Below are 24,390 nucleotides of genomic sequence, written 5' to 3'. Positions count from 1 at the left end.
GGAAGGGTAGGAGGGAAGGAGAAACCTGGCTGGCTTTCCTTTGGCATGGGACAGGGGGGAAGTCCAAATGCCTAGACCAAAAGAGCTTTGAGGAAGACAGGCTCCTAATAACCAGCCTGTTTGTGCAGGTGAGAGCTCAAACTTTTCTGGGCTCAACAACCCCACTTTGGCCTCCACACAGGAAGGGAGCCTTCTCTGCTTGGAAGCAGCAGGAGAAATTTGGAGCTTAGCCTGTTCTTGTGTGGAGGCTGAAGTGGGGCTGTTCATTTGGAAGCCTGCGCTCACAAACAAAAAAATCTCCACACCACAAGCCAGGCAAACACCTGCGCACAGACAGATCCCACCTGATACCTCCAGTTCAAACACACCCCAACCAGGCACCCAGATGAAACCTAGCTTCCTAACAAATGATAGCCGTCCATTTACCCGGAGCCAAGCTGCACTAAAGGCCTCCAATAAAGTAACACAATGTTGCCAGCCAATCAAGAGACAAAAAGAGCCAAAAAACAGACAGGAGATATTAGAAACACCAATCAAGCAGAACACAGCGAACTCCAAGACCAATAAACACAGACCAAGACTCCCAACCAATCAGGGTGAAGAAAAAACCATTCTGGCACAGCAATAGGCTGCGCCTATTTTTAATTTAAATCTGAAACCACTATAAAAGCCTGACTCACAGATGAACACTATACAGAAGCCTGATGATGGCAGATGAGATTCTGCTGAAACGTCGCTACAACTTTAAAAGCACAACTACTATGACGTGGGAAAATACCCGAGCAAAGCCGAATACATGTAAGTACCCGTGAAAACTTAAGAAAACACACACACACACACACACACACACACACACACACACACACACATATATATATATATATATATATATATATATATATGTACGTACGTACGTACGTATGTATGTATGTATGTATATGTATATGTATATGTATTAATTTTAATATTAAATTTATATTCAATATAAAAATTAAAATTTTATATTAAATATATTATCTTTTTTTAAAAAAAAAAATCATATTATATGATACACAATCATCCCTGACAAGGATTGGCCAATTCAGAACAGAGAAAAAGCATATAAAACTGACTCTTCCTTGAATCAAAAGCTTTGAAATATTTTTAGAAAGTTGGGCACATGCTGAAACTGCCCTAGGCAGGTTTACATTTTGTGACTGGATGATTTGCTGCTTATGTAATACTGCCAAACTCTCACTAACTTTGGCATGATCTTAAGTATTGCTTACATGAAAGTTTACTCCTACCAACAATTTCTTCTTCAACATATTAACCACAAAAATATTTCAGCCATGGTAAGACTTGGCAATTCGGCTGTATCCCAAGTCCAATTTTCATAAATCTGGCTCAAATTTACTGGATTCAGCCAAGTCATTATGGATTATAATGCTATTCCCATGCAAAAAATTTATGTCATATTGCATGTGTAGGTCTTATTATAAGACTCCTAAGAAGAGAATGCTAAGGATAGCGTTCTTTCAAATATTTGAAACAAGGTTATAGAGAAAAAGGCCTCAGAGAGCTGGGTAATCAGTAGTGGATTTAAGTTACAGGAAAACAATGTCAGCTGGATTTCCTAATAATAATAATAATAAGAATTTGACAATAGATCATTTATCTACAGAAATATGGCTCCCCTTTTCAGTTGTATGGAAGCGGAGATCTAGATGATTCAGTTTGTATTCCTATACACAGTAGTAGGTTGGCCTAAGGTTGCTTCCAAATATATGCTAAGGTTAAAATGAAATTTGTTTTATTAAGTACTAACAAAAATTAGAAGGCTTATTTCCAAAAGATCATTCTACCACAGAGGCCTGTGTCTACTATAGTGTCCTTAGGAATTGAGCAGAAAGGAGGTTTGCCACTATTGCATTCCCTCAATTTAGCATTTTTTTCAGATATACGTTAGATTTAAATAGATAATCTCCTGAGGTCCAGAGTGTAGGGACAGAATTTATGGATAAATGCATCATAACAATACACACATACAAGCAAACATAAACACATACTCAGAGTAGGAAAGATGAAATAAAATAATGCATAATACATTAAGATAATAATGACCAGTCTTATGCATTTATCTAGCAGGAATTTTCAGTAAATGTAGAGATATTAATTTACATCTAACTACATATATTTAATTTGTAAATTCTTTCAGCTTTTATCAAGTATATTCAATCAGTTCAAGTGTACCTCTTCAGTCATTAAATAGAAATAAAAATATTTCTATTGATATTTAATATACAACTATAAACAAGAAAAAGACTAAAATATGTAAATGAAAGCAAAATGAATCAGAACATAGATAACAGAACAAAAAAAACACTTAAATCAAAACTAAATTAAATATAATAATAAAAATAAAACAGTTACATTTATAAAGAATGTATAAAGAATGCTTTTTAAAAGAAAATTGGATCATTCCATTTTTTTTATTCCAATCTCTCTCAACTTCACTCATCCTAGCATACTTACTGGGGAATTCTGGGAGTTGAAACTCACACATTTTAAAACAGTGTGAAATATTGCTTTATACTGTCAAGATAACAGATAACAGATAATCAGAGTTAGAAGGGATCTTGTAGGTCATCTAGTCCATCCCCATGCCCAAGCGGGAGACCCTATACCATTTCTGACAAACGGCAGTCCAATCTCTTCTTGCAAGTCTCAAGTGATGGTGCTCCCACAACTTCCGAGGGCAAGGCTGAAAGTTTATCAAAGCAGTCTTTTTCAAGTATCCATTTTCATAAAAAAATCATAATTTTCAAAGGAGAAGTCTTGAAGATTGATCATCCCATAAATGTTTACAAAACAAATCATTAATTGTTTGTTCAATCGATATGTTCCCCATCTCACGTAAGCAATTCTGAAGGGCTTACAAAGTTAAAAACAGAAAAACAATACAAATGAAAGCCAGGCACATAACAATAAAAAACAATTAAAGCTCTAAAAATAATTTGCAGCAGAACATAATCAACTTCACAAACCATAAAGACACTTTTCCAACTCTAACTAAGAACTACCATATCCTCAGGCCAAATGACAAAAGCACATCTTCAACAACTTCCTAAAGAAACAACAAGTTTAGGGTCAGTCTGATGTCAAGGGAAATGATGTTCCAAGAGGTAGATGCTACAACAATATAGGAGATTATACCTCTCAGGAGCACAAGCCAGGGAATTTCAACTGAGGAAACCTAGATATGGAATCAAGGAACTCAGGCAGGGAGAGGTTTGCATAGCATGGAGGGTGATTATGTAGAAAACAGTCCCAGCTGAACCGTACAAAGCATCTTAACTGCAGAAAGCAACTTAAACGAAAAAAGTCTCACATTTGGTAACCTGTGGTGCATAGCATTTGAAAGTTGTTAAATACTCGTTAATGACAGTCAATACTTCCCCCTATCCTAAAACCTTAGCCATGCATAAAATCCACTTGCCATATTTCCAAATGGGGCTGTTTCCTTTCTGGATCTAGCATGATCTCTGTAATATATGCCAGATTAGCTCTGTTATCTGTGTACAAATCACAAATGACAGACACCTTATTACAGGCTGACTTACTATGCCATTTAGCAGCAGCAACTAAAAGCCAGGGCTTCCTAGGGTCTACTGGCCAGGAATTGGGAGTGAACTCAGGGGACTGAAATATGAAATTGGCAGAAATTGTGTTCCTTAAGAGTAGCCCATCCCCTAGCTCTCCATACTTATCAACAGTCTCATGCTTAGAAGCACCCCAAGCCCTCCTAACCTATCTGCCTCAGCCCTCCCAACCTATCTGCCTCAGTTCCCAAGAAAGGGGATCCCCACACTTCAAACCTATCACCCCAGGAATGGTGAATGGGATTCTTGAGCACCATTGCTCTTAGAGCTATGAGGAATCCCAGTATATAACCTTCCACTCAACAATTTATTACCTACATAGGACTTCTGCCAAGCCTCTTTCACTGACTATTTGGGAACTCACTTCCCATCCCTTGGCCTTTTAAATAACTTTTACCCAGAGGAAGGGCAGAGGGGCTCTCATACAAAGGCAAGAGTCCCACAACACAATTCCACAATTGTGAACCAGGGTGATGAAATTAATTGATCACTTTAAAATATCTAGGCAGAATTATCATTAGATACCCTTCTTAAAATATCTATCAATCTTAAGCTAACATTCATTTCACATTTAATCTTCTCCATAATTCCATTGGCATTTTCTATTAGTATCACCATTAATCTTTAGTAATCTCTTTGAAATGTTCAAATTTACCAATAAGAATATTTTTCTAAGAGTAATTATCCTCAAATATTTAATAGAATTTGAGGAAAAGATAAAACTCATTTGAGATATTTTCGCAGAAAGTGTATTAGCTGTAGGCAAAATGTAGATTTCTTCCAAAGCACTGTGTAGAATATATCCTGCTGTTGTACAATACCTCCAAATCAAGGCAAAAAAAAAATCTTTTAAAAGCCCCAAGTATCATCTATATACAATAGCAACTTGTTCAATTCCTGCCACCTGTATATCTTGAATATCACATAATTGTCTAATAAGATAAGGAAAAGGTCCCAATACAAAATTAAAAGCATCTTTGACAGGTTTCATGATACATCTTGATGGGGGAAGGAAATAATCCATTAGTACATATTTGAGCAGAAGGCCTAGAATAATAAATTTTGATTTAAGAAATAAAATTTTATGGAAATCCATTTTTGTGTAAGCTATTCCAAAATTTAATTAGTGCCATATCAAATGCATTTTCCACATCCAACAAAGTCATGACAGCCATTTCATATTTCTCTGAATGTATGACTAAAATTTCTGGTATTATCAGAAGGATGGCATCCTTTCATTAAATCACATTGTACAGGATGAATTACTGATAGTAATCTCTGTGATCTCTGCTCTGTCTTCGCATCCTTGGCTATATGCCAACATTTTTCAAATACTGTAGTTAGCTCAGTTTTGCCAATTTCTTGTGAAGAGATTTTTGCTTTCACAATCTCTGCACAGGAGGACTTTCATGGAGGCAGTTTGGAAATTTGCATGCAAGACAGGATCTATGCAGCCTTTTGTCTGTAAAGTACTGTTCACTCAGTATTTACCTCAAATGTAGCTGATGTTCAATGCACTTCTGACAATGCTGCATGTAAATGTGCTGTGTTCATATTGTCACCATGCACTACATCTCATACTTATGCCATTATTCTCCCCGTTCATTTATTTTCCCCAGCCTCAACTTGTTGAATTTTACTTGCATCATTTTCCCAAGCAGTGATGATTGCTTGATAGTACTTGGAAACTGCTGTTGCTTGAAATAGCTATAAAAATACTAATCTGAAAAAAATAGATTATTCAGAAAAAAAGGGTCAGGAGGACAGGCTGAGAAGCATCATGTAGTTGGTAAGTAATTCAAACATCAGTGATGGGTTAGAACATCCCAATAGATTTGTCCCAGAAGATAAGACTGAAGGACAAACCTATGTAAAATTTGAGAAGTATTATGCCAGAGAGGGGACCTTCTGATTTCACCACTCAGCAAATCCTACCAACACAATCACCCCATCCTTCAGCTCCACTGTTCCTACCTACTAGATATATTACTGAACCACCAGAATCTGGTGTGTTGCTAATAGGTCCATTGGATATGTTTAATACTTTGAGTTATTTGTAAAAACTAATACAAGTAGAATAAACCAATCAATCAATCCCCCAAGACCATGGCTAGCTTGCACTAGGCCATCTGAGCACCACACTCTGATACATCTGGAGATAGATCAAAGACAGCTACCCCTTTCTCCTCTATCATCCAAAGCAAGGTCAAAGCAATGCTTCAATCAAGTCAACTCTCATCACTCAGTCCAATCCCAGTCAAGAATCACTAATCCAGAACTTTCCAGTCTTTTGGAAAAAGAGGGAAGCTATGAGTAAATTGTGTTAAAATAATGGAAATCTACCACATCAAAGCTGCTAAAACTTTCTGTATCTTTGTTGCCATCAACAGATTTCTGCAGTTGAGATATGATGGCCCTGCTTATAGAATTTACTTCCAAGCTTGCAAGCATTTGGATTTTGCTGAAAAGGTGTTTTATGCTGACCTTCATGCAGTTAGATATGGGAAGAGCACAATGTTAAATTGCATAAAGCAGCAAAACAACCTTCTTTATCCCTGACAAAGCACAGAATCTTGGCAAGTTAGCAAAGTGTAAGTTTGTGTGTTCTTCCCATTCTCTTGCTAGTAGATTTTTTTTTTCAAATCAGCCACTAAATTGTATGTAATCTCTCTACCCTCAGGGTGTTACTGTAAATGTAGATATTGTTTAGGTTGTCAGGAAATTCTTGTGTCAGAATTTCCAAATTCCTGATTTAGATTAAAAGATTTCTCACCATCAAATACCAGAAATCTTTCTATAGCAAAAGACTATTCATGCAAAACATACTAAATAAAATACTAGGAGATACAGTACATATATCTGGGTTCTGCTGTGTGCTTAATACTGTACTTTACTGTTCTTTCTTCTACTTTCCCATATATTCATTTTCTTCATACGTACAATGCACTGTTGAAGAATTTCACATTTTTTGTCTTAATTCACTGCCTTTCAGGTTTGCCACGGCTAGGTCCCTAGGCAAGAAAGAGCCTTGACTCCATTCGACTGACGTAATAGATTCGTGTACTATGAATTATTGGTTGAAGGAAAAGTTAGAACTAAAGTTCCTGTGCAAAAGGTTATAAACCTTTCCTCTTCATTCTACCTTGACCGGTTTGTCTTCAACCAATGGTGTGCTGCTTAGAACCACTCAGTGTTTTGGGACCCACTCAGATGTTTGGTGCAGTCCACATTCTTTTCTCAGGTTCCATGGCCTTCCTCTCCCCCTCCTCCCCTAGCAGTTGACGGCAGGATACCAGTGAAGCACCAAGCTGAAGCTAAAGATGGCAGATCTGTCACTGCCCATTTTCTCTACCAACTTCACTCAACTCAGAGAATGACACCTTTCTACAAGGACTGTTACACAATTGGATCTGACATTTTTCTACAATTTAATATATTCTAAACTTCTACAGTTATAGTAAATGTTCCAAAGTCTCATCTGAAGATTCACAGAGAAAGCAATCCTCCATAAAGCACTGAGGCAACCACATCCTCCAGAAAATTATTAATTCTGTTTCAATGCTTTATTTGTTTGCATGCAGCAAAAAAAGTTCAGCAAAGGGAATTTGGTTGTGCAAGCACACACATGTGGAGATGAACTAGAAAAGTTCTTAAAGGAATAACATTGAGATTTCTAGACTCTAGAGGATCCAATGATCTCAGTCTTTCAATGAGTGCTACTATGCTTTTGCTAGCCAGCTTTGCAAAATGCTTCCTGAAATACTTTGCAAATCCTAGTAATTATAATTTGGTTGTTTGGACGTATACAGATGGACTACAATCACCTCAATAAGGCTATGCTGTATTTTTACTTCATTTTGAAGCCTCAAGGCAGGATTTAAGTCCTTTGATAAGCTGCTTTGCTTCAAATATGGGGTGTGTGGGTGGTAATGTGCAGAAGAATTCCTTATTGATTGAAGCATATTATTATTATTGTTATTGTTGTTTTGTTGTTGTTGTTGTTATTATTATTATTATTATTATTATTATTATTATTATTATTATTATTATTATTATTTATAGCTTATAGTTATTATAGGTGAGATGGCCACACATCAATTTTCTTAGAAACCTTGGGACAGGATTTTCTTTTTTCTTTTCTTTTAAGTACTCTTTTTTTTTACCTGTTTCAATGAGGCCTTGCCCTGTAACTCATATTCTGACATATTTCTTTTAACAAAAAACTCTAAATGCTTAACATGTTATTGTTCTTTTGATACCAAGTGCAGTTGTTGGATAGCTTGTTAACAATTCCAATGGTTCAATATTGGAGGGGGAGGGTGGAATTTTGAGAAACTGGGAAAAAATGGTTAGGGCCTTTGTGTTCCATTCAGTGGGACTTGCAGGAACAGGCCAAAACAGGCAAAATGAAAGATACAATGATTCACGTACAAAAGGGGCAGGGTTCAGATCACAATGACACATCTGCTGTGGACCCCGTTGTTGTTGTTCCCCTCCTTATGGCATTTCTACTGACTTCTATAAAACCTATAACTCAAGATGGTGTAGTGGCTAAGTTGTATTGGACCAAGAAAACCCAAGTCAAATGTGGACATTTACTGAAATGGCTTTGGACCAGTTATTCTTTCATAGCCTTATGTATTTCACAGCGATCTGTTGGGGGGATAAAATGAAGAGAGACACCATAAGAAATGACCTAAATTCCTTAGAAAAGAAAAATACAAACCTAAATATAAATCATCAGACTAAGTAATGGTGTAAGATAAATTAACACTGACGTGCCTATCACACTGAACCTGTATGGTTGTGTATAATAAAAAAAGAGCCAATATGGTTAGGGTGCTGTCTTAGAAACAAGGAAACTGTGAGTTCAAGCTCTCCTCCCCCTCCCCAGGCAAGAAAGCTGATTGGATGATTTTGGGTCAGAGACACTCTCTCAGCTCAATACAGCGGAAATAGGGGACAGGAGTATTAGGTACGTTTATCACCTCAACTTAATCAAAATCTATTTAATAAGGCGGGATAAAAATCTAATCATCATCATAATTATCCATTATACAATTTGCTTTGTTAACAAACAAAATGAACAAATTTAAACAGCCTGTAAAAAGCTAATTTGGTTTATATTTTTGGAAAACTCCTGTTTATATAGAAGTACTGCTAAGCTCACAAATATGTCATATGCTACATTTAAATTACTATATCAGTGTGCAAAACTATTTAACGAGAGTCACCAATATTGGAATATTGAAAATGTTCACTTGTCACTATTACTTAATTTCTTTAAATTTAAAATGACGTTTATTTAACCATAATGGAAAAGTTAAAATCCACTTATAATTTTATTTTGGACAAAGCAACAGCAATCCCTTCAAACTTCCCAGATACTTTACCTAACAGAAATATAACATTCACAAATTCTCAGGGCAAATGACATCAAGTTTTTTTATTTCAATAATTGACCAGCAAAAGAAAGCTTTTAAAATGAACATTTCAACCATCACACTGAAACAATTAACAAATCCTTTTCTCTATACGATTCAGTGTTTGGTTAAAAATATCGGAGACCTTTAATAATTTCCACAAGCCCAACTCTTTGATTTTCTCCAATTTTAGTCAAACAACGGACATAATTCTTTTTAAAAAAAAATGTTCACAGGGCATTCATAAATGGTATAGGGCTTGGATCCCTTCTGACCTCCCATAAATGAAGCATGTGGCAATATATGTAAGGATTACAAGAAACCCAGCAGATTTTTATGGAAACAAGTATTTTCCAGGATGTAATATGGTAAGCAACATAATTAGATAAAATGGGGTGGTTTTTTGTTTTCTTTGTGAATTAATGCATATTTACTTTTTCTACTAACAATTATTTCAATTTTAATAAAAATTGAATTGACTGATAACAGAAAAGTACTTCTGCCAGTAGTACAGAATAAAGTATATGAAATGGAAAATATTATTTACTATAGCATTAAGAAATGCTAAGTCGCTTGTGCAGCATTACAGAATCAGTATTAAATACATATTCAGGTATTTGAGGATAGACAGAGAAAAATTAGTAGATTGAAAACCATTATGAGAATTTGCTGTAGTGTCACTACAGAAGAAATGATGAGGTGTAATATTGAGGTCCACATTTCTTTGTACATATACCCTATCTTGAGCTGAGAAACAGTTACTTTTGCAAGTTGTATGCAGTCACTATAACTTTTGAGGCTTTTATGTGTATCTGTAATAATTAAGATAAAGAGAACAACATGAGCTCCTTAGTCCAACATCATCAGAAATAATTATCAATGACATGCTAGAACTGGTGACTCATTTAAAATGTTTTTGGCAATGTCAACAGTTTGAATTGTAACCAAGTCACTGATACAATATACCATTAAGGTGTTGTAGTTCCTTGACATTTAAAAAAGTATAAAAGTGTGACAAAATATATCACATACTTTAACCTTTGACACAAACCTAAAGATCCAGAAAAACTGGGTAGCTGATGTAGCCTCCAACCACCCTTAATGGGTCCATCTACTGCATTGAGTACCAAATTTAATGAATTTAAAAGCAATTGAATACCAATGCACCACTGTGCATGTTTTCTTTTTCTCTTAATTTATATTCATTTATAATTTTTGTGGCACTCACTCTGGTTGGAGCCTATTGGTTTGCATTCCATAATCTATAGTGGCTATCCACTGGGGTCAGCAGACTTGAAAAAAATGTAGTATCACTTTTTTTAGACAATTTTGCCCTCACACAATTCTTTGAAACTAATAGAAAAATAAGGCTATACTAAAAAATAAATTCAGCATTCACTGCTCTATTCACTGAAAAAGAATTTTAATGGAGAACATTTTGATTGTATTTGGCTAGATCAGTGGTAGGGAAACTTGGCTCTTCTATCACTTATGGACTTCAACTCCCAGAATTCCTGAGTGAGCCATAAAAGTTTCCCCATCCCTGGCCTACTGGTTTTTCAGTTGTGGGGGAAATCTATTTTTGACTTGAATGGGACTGTTTAATATACAAATATAGGACATATGAATGGGCTAGATAAGCAAAAGTTATGTTGTGATAGTGAGAGAAACATACTATCAAAAGGAAGATAACTTTCAATTTACCATCAAAATCAACTCTTCAAGTTTTAAGATAAAATATATTGGAGAAAAATAATCTTCTTTTTGGTTAAATATAGTAAAAATGTTAGTGTTAATGCACTCAGAAATCATAAACATCAAACCATCAAATCATACTAGCTGAAAGAATGATTTTTTTCTATACATTCCTATAGGTGTGGTCTGAAAGAATTTGTATACCATATATTTTTATCTGTTCTTATTCTTTCATGGTCTTATATTCCTATTGCTCTTTTTAAAAGTGATTTACTTCTATGATGTCTCAGAATACTTTATGATATGGTACTTGTTTTATCATCTTCTGCTTTAATATCAATTGTCTTTAATTTATTCTTTTACTATATTAAGTTGAGAATCAAAATATTATAACAAATATTGTATATTGTAGTTTCAATCCATATTGTAGTTCCAAGCACTCAAAAATTTATGAATTCAAAGTATATTGTTTCATTATTTTAGCTAACAATCAGGTTGTGTTTGGGATATTATTGTCCCAAGCATATTTTGAACATTCACAGTATATTTTTTTAATTATTGCCAGCATCCATTATCAATGGAAAGTGCTAATTCGTTCATTTTTTCAAATTGTACCATAAAATGTTCCTTTAGTTTTGCTTTCATTAAAAGAACTTGTAATAATAATAATAAAGAAGGGCCAAGATTTAAGCAAGTCCAACCTCCTCCCATGAAATTCAGTGGCACATACTAATAAATCCTATTATTTTTATTGGCTTCATAGTAAGGTTCTGAATAAATACTGAATAAATACTGAGACTTAACTATGCTTCCAGCCATAAAGAAGGTCTCTTTGACTGAAGACTTGGATGGCATAACATTATATACAACTACTCATTGTTCTAGAAGTAGTAACCTGGCAACTTTCAGAAGTACCATAAATCATATAAAAATTAAGAAAGAGTAGATTGGAAACATAGCAATGTCAAGACTAAATTTATCGAATTTAGAACTGAACTTTTGTGATGCTTCCTGTAATCTTGCTAAATGCTTCCCCCTGTATTCAGTACATTAAAGACCCATGATCAAGACTATAGAATCAAAAATTAGATCTGCCAGCTGTGTTTTGGTTAGAAAATATTCACAAGCCCTGCTCTCCGTATGACCAGTCTGCCCTATCCTTTCAATAAGTAGAACACCAAAATGCACAGGAATTCTGATATCTCAAATAAACGGAAACATTTAACTGCCTTTTAAATGTAAACCAAAAGATTGATACAAATACCTGTGGAAGAAATATTGTTCTACAATATATTTGTTTTCCATATATTGGGAAGGAAAGTGAACAAATTAAGATATTATTGAAACCAGCAGTGGGCATGTAAGTATTTATAACATATGTGCTCCTAATAAGTTGCAGACCAATATTTGTATGATGACTAGCAATAAATTGCTTAAAATTGGTTCCTATTAAAAGTTTCAAACTACATAATTCACATGTATCAATGCCCTGATCATGTATAAATATATTTATTAAATTTATGTGCTTCCCAAATCCCAACAAATATTTAGATAGGAGACCTCCAAAATGAACATGAGTCTGAATTCTGATTTTTTTAGTTACCAAATGAAATTTGCTTTGCTAAATATGTAACTATCATCTAAATTAACTCTGGGATATTTTTCCTGTAATTACAGACTAAAAATCTGCAATTTTCAAAATAACTGAAAGCATATGCATCATTTCTTCATAAAACATTTCATACATTATTGTGTGAAAAGTGTAAAAAGAAAAAGAAAACTCATACCATTGAAATGATATGTTTGCTCTGAGAAGATATGATAAACTTCCTGCACTGTGCTGCCCATTCACTACTTCCTACGTATCTGGTCCAATTCCAGTGAGTCTTACACAATGGATCTATGGTTAAGTCACTCTGCCATGACAACTAAGGTCCACAAGCTTGAAAAACCAAACTATTGTTTAGTTCCACTTGCATTTTTTGTCTATGCACAGAAAAATGGCCCGTACAAGTATATGGCTTCACATAAGATGTGGTTTTCACTTTCTATAGAAAGAGATACCTCTATAATAGTAAAATGAGGAAGCCTTCTTTTTTTTACATTTGCCAAGAAGCCCAAACTGGTTGGAGAGGCAAGGCTGGAAAAGGAAGTTTCTTTAGAGCATCATTCCAAAATAGCTCAGGATAGAAAAAAAATTGGTCATGTAAGAAACAGAGATATTTATTGTTTGCTTTTTGAAAGAAAAAACAAAGAAAAAAATCCAGACTGGAAAATATTGACCCTAAACTTCACAAATTTACAGGCTATTTATTTTAGGAATTTACATTCACTTGGAAATTTTTCCTATGAGAAGTTTGACACATTAAAAATCAATTATCAACTATATTAACATACCATAAGAAAGGATATCAATTTGTGGGACTGTATAAAATAGACAGAAAACTCTAATCTGATATACACAATAAGCCCAAGCAGGAATATTCGAAATAGCAGTTACCTATCATCAAATATAGGATATAACACAGTGATGGCTGTAAAGCACTTCTATTTGTCAAAAAGCAGTTAATAGGCTAGTGATATCTTGCAACAAAATAAACTTTCATTTTTTAAATCCCTGCTGTTTTTCCAACTTCTGCTATTATCACATACCCTTTATTTAGAAAATTCTTTGTCATGAATACAGGGACAAATTCCTTTACACACAATAAACCAATGCATATTGTATTTTTTTAAAGATTTCAGACATTGCTCATAGCAGCTTTCCCAGTTAGGTGCTTTCCTGAGGTTGAACTAAAACTTTCATTATTCATAGTTAACTTGTGAGCCACACTTGGTAATAGGAGTTGCAGCACAACATCTTGAAATCTGAAGCATGCTGTAAAATGCAAAGCTGATTGTTTTCTACTAAATGTATTTATATATAACTAAATATACATGTCCACAAATTTATATATATTCGAGGAATGTTCTTTGACTGTTTTGCCTGAGACTTTACATGAATAATAGGCAGCATCATAGACCCTGAACACTGATGACTCTGCTAATACTTTTAACTTTTCCTTGAAATTACAAGATCAGTCTAGCCAGAATTTATGAGACCAAAACCCTAGACCTCACATAGCTCACATATTAGTCCATTAGGCATCTAACTACCTCTGAACAATTTCAATGTATTATCTTGCCTTCTCCCTGCGGCATAAACTTCACTCGTCCATACTTTCAATATATTTTGTCTGCATGAAGCAGATCAAGTTATTACATGCCAGCAGACCCCAACTTACAGAATTTCATTGCAGTTCAATATATACAGAAATGCATTTCTTTAATACCTTTCTTGCCCATGCTGAGACAGATTTATAAAGAAAGTCAACACTGAATCTTTAGTGAATTAACTGATGCGATATTTGCTGTTCACACTTATAAGTTAATATTTATATTTTTGGGTACATAGATACACTTGTGTATCATTTTAACTGTATATGTATGTACACAAATAATGTAAAAGTGTGTGTATGTATGTATATATATATATATGTGTGTGTGTGTGTGTGTGTTTGTTATAGATAACTGATTGAATTTTGTACCTATTTTTTATCTCTTCCAATGTATAAAAATATAGAATGCTTTCTCTATTTAGCCTCTTTATTAATTTTATTTTACAACTTCACTATTCTGTCATATAGCCCAGTTCTCAAAAACAGTCTGAAATGTCTTTTACTAATTAGAGGCAGACATCAATTTACAACCACAATTGTGATTGGAACTTCTCTTGCTAAGCAAAGTCATCATTAGGTGAATTGTGCTCAATTTTAATAAGCTGGTCATACTTCAATTCCAGAGGACCCTGGAGGAAGCAGATTGTTTGGACCCATTTCAGTCAGATCTCAGGCCAGGAATGGCATTTGGCTTCACTTGTTGATGGCCTATGGTGGAGTTGGGGTAGAAGTGGTCTACCCTTTCTTACCTATCTTAATATGTCAGTGGATTTCAATAGCATCACATCATACCATCTTCTTTTTCTGAGGTTGGTTTCAATAAGTGTTGACATAGGGGAATTTTTGAAAGATCAAGTTTATGCTCCAAAGATCAGATTCAAAATTTCATCATGTTTTCCCTTTAATCTATATGGAAGTCCCCAAATTGGGATCAAAAGCAGATGATAATCAATTGTACATTTTGATCTCTGACTGACCCAAGTGTGTGATTTAAATCCTGACTTGCTGTGTATGCAGTCTGCAGTCCTCCTGGTTTTTCATATCCATCAAGAGCAAGTAGAAGCTGTGAATAGGATGACTGTGCCAGGTATGTCCCTTCTTGAATTAGGAACCCTCTCAAGCTGTCATTTATGTCATAGTCACTACACAATTGTAATACATTGTACAGAGGGCTGCCCTTGAACAACCTACAGGTGATTTAGAATAAAGTGGCATGGACAGTCATGGGGGATAGAATGGATACATTGCCAGTTGGGGGTGATTTAAAGTGTTCATCATCATCTTTAACATGGGACCAGCTTTTCTGCTCAGTTTCATTTATTTTGCTACTAAATTAGTTTTTAACTGTAAGTTGACCAGTGTCATTTAAGATAAATTAAAATAGATGAATAGATAGATAGATAGATAGATAGATAGATAGACAGACAGACAGACAGACAGACAGACAGACAGACAGAGATAGACAAATCCATTTAACCTTCTTGTCAACAATATGGAAATGAATTTCCATTGGTAGTCTAATCATGTCTAATTAGTCCTGTAATCCTTGAAAGCCCATTCAATTGCTAGCCATAGCCCAATTATGCTTATCTTCCAAGCCCAAAATATGGTTATCCAACTTCTGAAATCTGAAGTATTAAAAAATTATATTGCTAGAAAAAGAATATTTCTGTTTATAATAGCTCCAAATTAATAAATAACACAAAAAGTGTGATCTAGACAAGTAATAAGCTATTTCAAATTCCAGTGATAAAAGCATGAGAGAATTAAGTCCTGAATCAATGTAGAATAAATATTTTTAATAAGTAATTTATTCCAAAAGTTTAAATTACCCCTGAATCCCATTCCAATTCTCTATACTTTAGACCACATTATAGTTTTGAGATATTCTTTGAAAACAACAACTTTATGTAAACAATATTTAGTTACTACTTGAAGAATGAATCATTGTACATTAATTAAATTACCATTAATTTATAAATGAAATATCTGTTTTTCTTAGCCAAACATGAATATATTACAGTGCAAAAGTTCCCATCGTTCAATATAATGGGTATTGCTGCTTCCTCATTTCATGATTTTTTTGGATGTGGTGCAATTCGAAAACAGGTGTAAGCTGACTCTCTACAGTGTAAGCTACACTGTACTGGGCACTTGGTTTAACTAAAACAAACATCATAAGGAGATCATCATTTCCAATGATTAAAATCATTTTGATACAGACCAGTAATTGACTTTGTTGACATTTGTCTCCATTCTTTTCAGCAGCCCCTGGTGTCTACCACAATGGAATGCAAAACAATCAATCAACAGTCTAAGATAGCTATAGTTCTCATTGTGAGATTATACATATATTGCACTGAAGTTATACTTTGCATAAAGTATAGGAATAAGTAAATAAATTATCAGCTACATATTTAGTTATGATAACAGAATGAATTTACTCCAGAGTGTCAAAATATCCAAAAAGTAATTATGGCCTTAGGATAGAAAAGATTCCTTCATTTCCTTCTCTCATTTTAGCCTTTGTTTTTCCTACTGTATCTCCCAACAATGTTTTGAAAAGGCTCACATTTCAGCCCATCGAATGAGGTCTCTCCCTTTTTAATTGTCTCCTCAAAAATAAAATGTAAATAATTCACTGAATCACAATAATGTCACTTTTTTCTCAGTTTTTCCTATAAATAACTTTGCTTTCCCTCCTTTATTTTATTTATATCTTCTCTTTCTTCAAAAAAAAAAAGAAGTTTGGAACAGCATGCCTGAGGTTTTCCACTTTTCCACTTTAAAGGTCTTATCACCTTCCTTCATCTTTGTCCTATTTTAAAAAATGTACCTCTCTGTCAGAAGATCATGTCATGTCTTTTGTACTGCAGGTGACATGTTGGCATCGAATAAATGTTTAATAATACTAGTGCCAAATAAAATTGGCAATTTTCTTCCCTTCATAAATATTATTTCAAATATTTTCCAAAAGAAAAATTTCTTTCAGTTCTGTTCATTTTTCTCTTGTATATTACTTAATGGGACAAATCCATTTTAACTATAAACTTTTTGTTTTTTATATCAGATTCATTAAATATTATCAGCTGTAAAATTAAATCAAGAATACTAAGAGATGACAAGTTTATAAATAACTTTTACCTATAATTTTCACTCAAAAATACAGATCATGATAAGTATATGTGGGTGTATGTGTGCATGCATCTATGATTTATTACACCTTCTATATACCCAAAAGCATACATTTATAAATGAATGAATGAATAAATACATGCATACATACATTTTAAGAAATCTAAATTACAATTATTTGAGGAAAGCCACATCCAAAGATTCTAAGAATATAAATAGTCTGAGCCTTGAGACTGTATATGCAATTGAACCATATCCATATCTGAATGAAGTCCATAAATTTTCATCATATTATATCTATTACAGACTGGGATATCGTTGCCAACCAACCTAAGACAAAGAGCAAGCATATTTCTACACCTAAATTTGCTTTTCAGAAATGAAAAGTAATGCCAGATGGAATTTAAAAATTCAGCTTGTTAAGTAAAAGTGAGGTCATTGGTTCATATATTAGAAAAGAATATACCTGTTTTCTTATTATTTTAGAAAATTGTTTGCAACTGGATATTCTTTAAAAAATGCACAAAAGGTATCTACTCAGAAAAAACACAAAAATACAAAAGGAGGAATCTGTAGGATGAGGTTAGAAATCAGCTGGATTATTGTGATTTGTAAAATAAAAAATTAAGCATATCTGAGTGACCAATTTCCATATCCATAGGCCAGAGTGGTAATAGTATTGCCTATTCTCTCTATTATATATAGAATGTACCTCTTATGGAAATGCCTAATACCATTTTTTCAAACATTTATTATTTTGAAATGGCTAATATGTTTTTCTTTTTAACAGATATTCGTAAGGAAAAAAAGGTTTCACAATAACTGTATTTTTGTCCTATAAAGCTATGGTATATGGTATAGTTCCTCTTAATAGCAAATGTATCAAACATAGTAACACCGTGTATTTAGCTTGATCCAATTAAACAATTTGCTATGTACTGTAAGTAGAAGTGTAGGGAAAAAAAGTTACAAAACTTCAAATCCTACACTTTTTAGGTGAAGAAACAAGAACCTTTTTTCCCATGAAATCTTCCTTGGAAATTCTATGCATTTTTATTATAAGGATGACATAAATATGCTAATTCCATTTCAAGTGTAATAATAGAGTGCATCTCTAGAAAACACAGTTTGGTAGTCTTATAAACACAGGTTTTTCCCCTTGCAACATATAAGTTCCTAAATTCAATCTACTATAATATAAATCAAAATTGACAATCACAGTACTGATCTTGATATTTTACCACTGTATCTCTTGCTTGATCCTTTCATGTAGAAGATACTGTATCAAATAAGCACTAACATCAACTAACCGTAGTATGTGCGCTGAAGTTAAATACTTTAAATTCATTCAGATAGAAGGGACAACTTTTCAGATACAGTGTTGTGTGTGTGTGTGTGTGTGTGTGTGTTTAATTTCACTGACACCCATTCCACTAATATAGAAACTTTGGGAAAATTATAATATAATAAAAATTGTTTAAAAACAAGTAAAATTAGAATAAAAAGATTAAAAGTTAAAAAGATAAAAACCAAGATGATGGGCAGCCCAGGGATGAGAATTATTTCTTCCCTGTAAGCAGTCCCCAATGTAGCAGGCCCCTATCGGTTTTTAGAACATTTGTTAGGATGTTCCAGAATGCCAGGAGTGTGTGGGAGTTGATCTCTAATAGGAGAATATTCTAGGGGGCCACTCCACATTAGAATAGGCTCTTCTGGACTCCACCAGCTGAAATTCTCTGGCTGACAGGATCCAAAGTAGAGACTTTCAGCTAGAATGAATGGGATGAGTTAGTCCCATTGGGGTAAGGTGGTTCCTCAGATACCCAGGTTTCATGCCATTAAGGGCTTTAAAAGTGGATCTGGAACCAAACTGGCAGCTAGTGCAACTCATGTAACAGAGGTATCCTCTATGCCACTCAAGGGGCCTCCCAAACTGTCCATACCACCATGTTCTGTACCAGTTGTAGCTTATGAATACTCTTCAAGGGTACCCTCATGAATACTGCATTGTAGTAATTCAACTGAAGGATGACCAGGACATGAGTGACTGTATGATCCAGGAAAGAGCACAACTGAATTTATTAAACCCAGCAATTTTACTGAAAGACATTTTCTACAAAACTTTAATATATATTGTATGTATTACATAACATACTGTACAATATAGGCTCTGGACTAGAAACCTGGAGATTGTAAGTTCTAGTCCTACATTAGGCATGAAAGCCAGCTGAGTGAGCCTGTGTCAGATTCTCTCTCAGCTCACCTCACCTCAAATGGTTACTGCGGGGAAAATTGGCGGGTAGGATAGTATTATGCACATTTGCTACTTTGAATTACTTATCAAGTAATAAAGAAGGGATCTAATAGAAAAATAAATATCTCACAGTACTGACCGTTACTTGAGAAGCTTAACAGCACTATTTATGTACTTATGTCTTATGGCTAGAACTTAATTTTCATAGATATCCAAACACACATACACATGCACACACATATGTAAATGCAGTGTACCCATGTATATAATATAATGCTTTAGCATCCTCATGAAATATTTAATTATGGTTTTGATAAATATTGTTTATAAGGTCTTACAATGGTATCTGTTATCTGGTTATGCACAACTCAATTATTGTGATGTCCAATAGCTCTGTACACTCCATGCCAACCAAAGTTTGACTGATTTGTATGTTGTACAATCATGAAAATTTGGGCAATTCACCTAACCCTTTATTGTCAATGTTAGCTGATTTGCTATTTCTCCTTGAATAGGTTACTAGGATCTTTAGTGATGTTTTTTCTCTTTGCTTGTTCAGAACAAACTCTAAGAGTCCAGTCCCAGCAAGGTTGCTGATTTAATTGTTATATACCTGGCCCCATAATGAAAAAGAAAGATAATTGAGGTGGGGAGGAGAGACATGGGTATGCCATTGAATCTACAGGGGCCACATGACTGACAATCTTCATCTGAGCATGATGCTGAAGTAACGATGGAAGGAATGTCTCAGTCAACATTATCAGAACGTAGTTTGCATAATACTACCACAGTTTTTCATTCCAGATATATTAGTGAAAGATAGCAGTACCAATTTGTCTGCTGGTAAAAGCCTTTTTAGTTACAAAATATGTCAATATTTGTTTAAGAAGTGAGAAAGAGTTAAACATGGGATAAGATGGAAAAGATATTGAAACTTCACTCAACAGACTTGATATAATGGAAAATATTTACTGATAGCTCACATGACCAATAGACTGTTTTAAAAAAGCACTAAGATGTTAAATACTTGTGACTGTTTTTTAATGTTAACTAACACTGAATTACCTTGAAGGGAATGAATAGTTGAATATTAACATGTGACAATATGTTTTTAATTTAGTTTTGATTATTGATTGATGGTTTCATAAGTAGATAAGTATGCAGGCAAAAAAATCAAACAAATATTTCTGCTCAAAATCTCTAGAACTGTAGGATGCACTGCATGCATCATTTGCAGTTTTTAATCTAAGAAAATTAATGCACTTTTCAAACTGATGTGTACTCTGAGCTAAATCATTACACATTCTCATATAAATGTTTGAATGTAATCACCTGCATGACTATGATAAACTGAGGTTTGTAGGTTTCTACAAATGAAAGAAGAGCCCTTAAGCAAATTGCTCAGACTTATTTGAAAACAAATTAATTATTCTCAATTCCACTTAAGTAGACAAATATTATTTAAATCAAATTCTGAAATATATTAATTAATTTTGTAAAACTGCAATATATTATATGTTTGATAATCAGTAACTTATTAGGCAATATCCTTTGGTGACACAAAAGTATATAATTAATTATGACATAGCATTAATTTATACTTATACTTTATTTATTTGACCAAGTGTGGTTAGACACACAAGAAATTTTTCTCTGGTACATAAGCATTCAGTATACTTTCAAAAACTAACATTTGTTATATGTTGCACATAACTTGTCCCTATCAATACTATGCAAAGATCAACAAAAACAGTATATAGAAAAATATAGAATATTTGTTAATCAGATAAATGATAGCAATTATTTTCTAACAGTGTCATGTATATTCTATATGTTCCTTACATAAAAGAATATCTCTGTTTTGTTAAACATCAGTTTAACACAAACCTTTGCAATAAAAATATACTCCTATTTATATTGCATCCTTCTGGAATTTGCTTTCAGAGATTGAAGTGATCAGAAATAGAATAACTGCCAAGTTAAATTTTGTTCAGAATTTTTATATAATAGACAAATACAGATAGAAGGCTGTGGATTTTTAACCAAGAGAAAGAATAATTCTTCTACTGATTATTAGTCATTCATACTTATATTGTAATAGCTAAAACTTCATCCCAACTGAGCAAACTTGCCCCCAATTGCATGAGTAATGTCTGCTTGAGCATGCACACACGTGCATATGCATGGACCTGCCCCTCCCACAAAACCATCAACTCTTTCCCTCCTCCCCATCCTCCGCTCCAGGCCACTATCCTGGAAAGGATAGAGAACTCTGGCCTAGAGAACTTCATGTGCATTTAAATTAGTTTCGATGACATAAAGTTCCATGCAAATGAAGAAAAAGACATCTGGAAAAAAAAATCACATGCTTGATGTGTGGAATTGCAAATAGATCCTATGGGTTCCTTGGGCATCTTCTGAAGCATTTTATTTCCTCTCTAAATTGAAATTGCTGCACAGCCATAATAACTATACCAGAAAGTTATTGATAAGAATGGGAAGGAAGAGGAAACATTCTTTCTTGTGCAGTTTGACATATTAGTGGCCAAATGTGTTATAGAACATGTTAGAACTCTCTGTCCAATTTTCCCAATTCTATTCATGTGACTAATTCTATTCATTTGATGGGGTACAGAACCCAAAGTACAAATTTGGCCAACTTTCTTTTACTCTAAACAAAGTCTCCTGGAATGTAGGTTGACTCTTGGTGACTGTGCACATGCCAATGTAGTTTGCTTTCTTTTGCAATTTTTTCTACATCCTTCTGTAGCTTACTATCATAAAACTTCCTAATGATCTCCTGTCTGATCCTGCATAGTTTTTCAAGATTAGCTAAGCCTGGCTAAGGGCCTCTGTGTAATTGGTCATTATTAACATTAATTTCTGATGAACTGCTGATTTAATTGCAGCAGGATGGAATTTTGCACACCATATTGTGACATCTTAGCTAAACAATATTAGAAGATAAGGATCATAAATGAAGTTTGATTTGTTCAAACTTATTTCAGTTAAAGATTATTACAATTGATATATTACATATAAAGATTTAGAATTGCATTGGCACATCATTCTCAGCTTTTCATATTTCTGTCACAGCAGGTTACTAGTTCAAGAATCTGGAAAATGACTATTGATAATAGACTGCTAAGGCTAGTTTTAGGAGTTCATTATCCTATATAACACTGCCACCTCTACATAATCAGCAGGAGTAAAATAATTACTATTTACACACATGATAATGGACTGCATACTTGATACATCAGGGAAATTTCTTTGTTCACAAGAGTAATATACTTATCTGTTTCTTATATCTTCATTCTGACTTCACTGGTGCATTATTTGTACCTATGCTTGTAATTGGTTCTCTACACTAGCACTAGTAGGAAAGTAGGGGTGTATGTGAGAATATTAGAAATTTCATTCTGTTATTGTGATCATTAGGCCTGCCAGAGTTCAGTTCAGCATCTCATACTAAAATGATAGTAAACATATGACCAAGTGCTACCAACCATCCCACAACAATCTACAGAACCCACCCTTCCTTCCTTCCTTCCTTCCTTCCTTCCTTCCTTCCTTCCTTCCTTTTATCCAAAAATTCTTGATACAAAAGCCTAACAAAAGCTGAAAATGACATGGCTCCAAAATATATTGGGAAAAAAAACCAGCCTCAAGTTATATACATTTGAACCAGTTTAGAATCAGAGCCCCACAATTGCATGTATATGTGTAATCTGCAAACTCGATGTGCAAGTAGACAGGGCATTGTGAGTCTTTGTTAGAAACCAATCATCTGTGCTTCTGGCTGCATGTTAAAAAGCCCCGTAGCATACTTGCTTACATTTTATTTGAGATCTCTTTCACAGATGCCCATCAGTAAATCTTTAACACAGAGATGTGAAAAATGATAGATGAGATATGATTCATCTGTACATGTTTATTAACACTAGAATTTTACCTTAGGCTATTGGCTAAAATCTGGTTGGTAATTCTTATTTGATGCAGATTGATATGCTACTACAGAGAGCTCTACTCACTGATGCAGTCGTGTGGCATCTATACAATTATTTTCCTTCATTGAACATCAGTGGTATGTTAAGTTTTTCCTAACAACCTCTACAGATGCATATAATCTCATCACAATATATGAAGCATGTCCAATAAAAAGAACATTGATGAGTACTTTAACTTAGTATTGCCCCATGATTTTAAATGGGCTGAACCAAAGAAAAATGAAAATTGATTATTAAAGTCAACCCTATTCCTCAAACTGATAGTAGCAAGTATATGCAAATCAAATGCAAAGAATCTATAGTTATAAAATCTCTAAATTAACATTTAATAATTTAGGGGGGAAATGGTGTCACCTTAAAATACTACAATCCAATAAACTGAACATTTTTTTAAAGAATCACACTCCTTTCCATCTGCATCTTAGTATTCCTTATTTTATTCTTTCCTTTAAATATTTTTTCACCAAATTATATTGCATATAAATAATATAAAATAATCTACAACTTTGTTTCCTTTGATCACATATTTTAAACATATTTCAGACCACTGGAAATCTACCAGAACCATTCCTCTTGTAGGTCACGTGGGTTGGCTGCAAATTTATCTAAACAGAATTGCATTAGTACTGCAAGGAAGAGTTTCAGAGGACAGAATGCTAGATACAATCCTCGGTGTTATTTTAGTTTTGAGAAATCTCTGGCCTAGAACTATATATAATCATGGAAGAAAACCAATGGCAGTATGATTAACAATTATACATTTATAATTTCTAACATAAAACTGCACCCAAAGGTTTTGAAATCATGAATTAACCACTTATGGTTAAAAATCTATGATTTTGATTTTTTTAAACGGGAAACAATAAAATGGAGATAAGGTAGGGGAGGTAGAAAAAGAACTGCCAAGAATTATTCACTTTATGGAACAGCAACAGTCAGAAGGAAAAATAGCATTCAAAAGATTCATGTCAGAAGAAACAGGTTAAAGCATAGCTAGAAGGGAGGAGGGAATAT

At 33.9% G+C, this 24,390-nt stretch overlaps 1 protein-coding gene and 1 long non-coding RNA gene across 12 annotated transcripts in view; one reads left to right on the top strand and one right to left on the bottom strand.

Annotated features, from left to right (window-relative positions):
- Positions 1–24,390, bottom strand: part of MEIS2 (Meis homeobox 2) — a 230,196-nt gene that overhangs the window by 106,028 nt on the left and 99,778 nt on the right. The window lies entirely within an intron of this gene.
- On the top strand, positions 709–21,267 carry LOC148128222 (uncharacterized). The gene is made up of 4 exons (XR_015741062.1): positions 709–798; positions 6,032–6,110; positions 9,301–9,432; positions 19,926–21,267. It is a non-coding gene; the product is annotated as an uncharacterized LOC148128222 (long non-coding RNA).

This window comes from Pseudonaja textilis, chromosome 1 (assembly GCF_049901715.1).
Source record: "Pseudonaja textilis isolate UNSWEBS1 chromosome 1, rPseTex1.2, whole genome shotgun sequence".
Lineage (NCBI taxonomy): Eukaryota > Metazoa > Chordata > Lepidosauria > Squamata > Elapidae > Pseudonaja > Pseudonaja textilis.
Note: the sequence above shows the minus strand (reverse complement) of the source record. Positions and strands in the feature narration are given on the sequence as shown.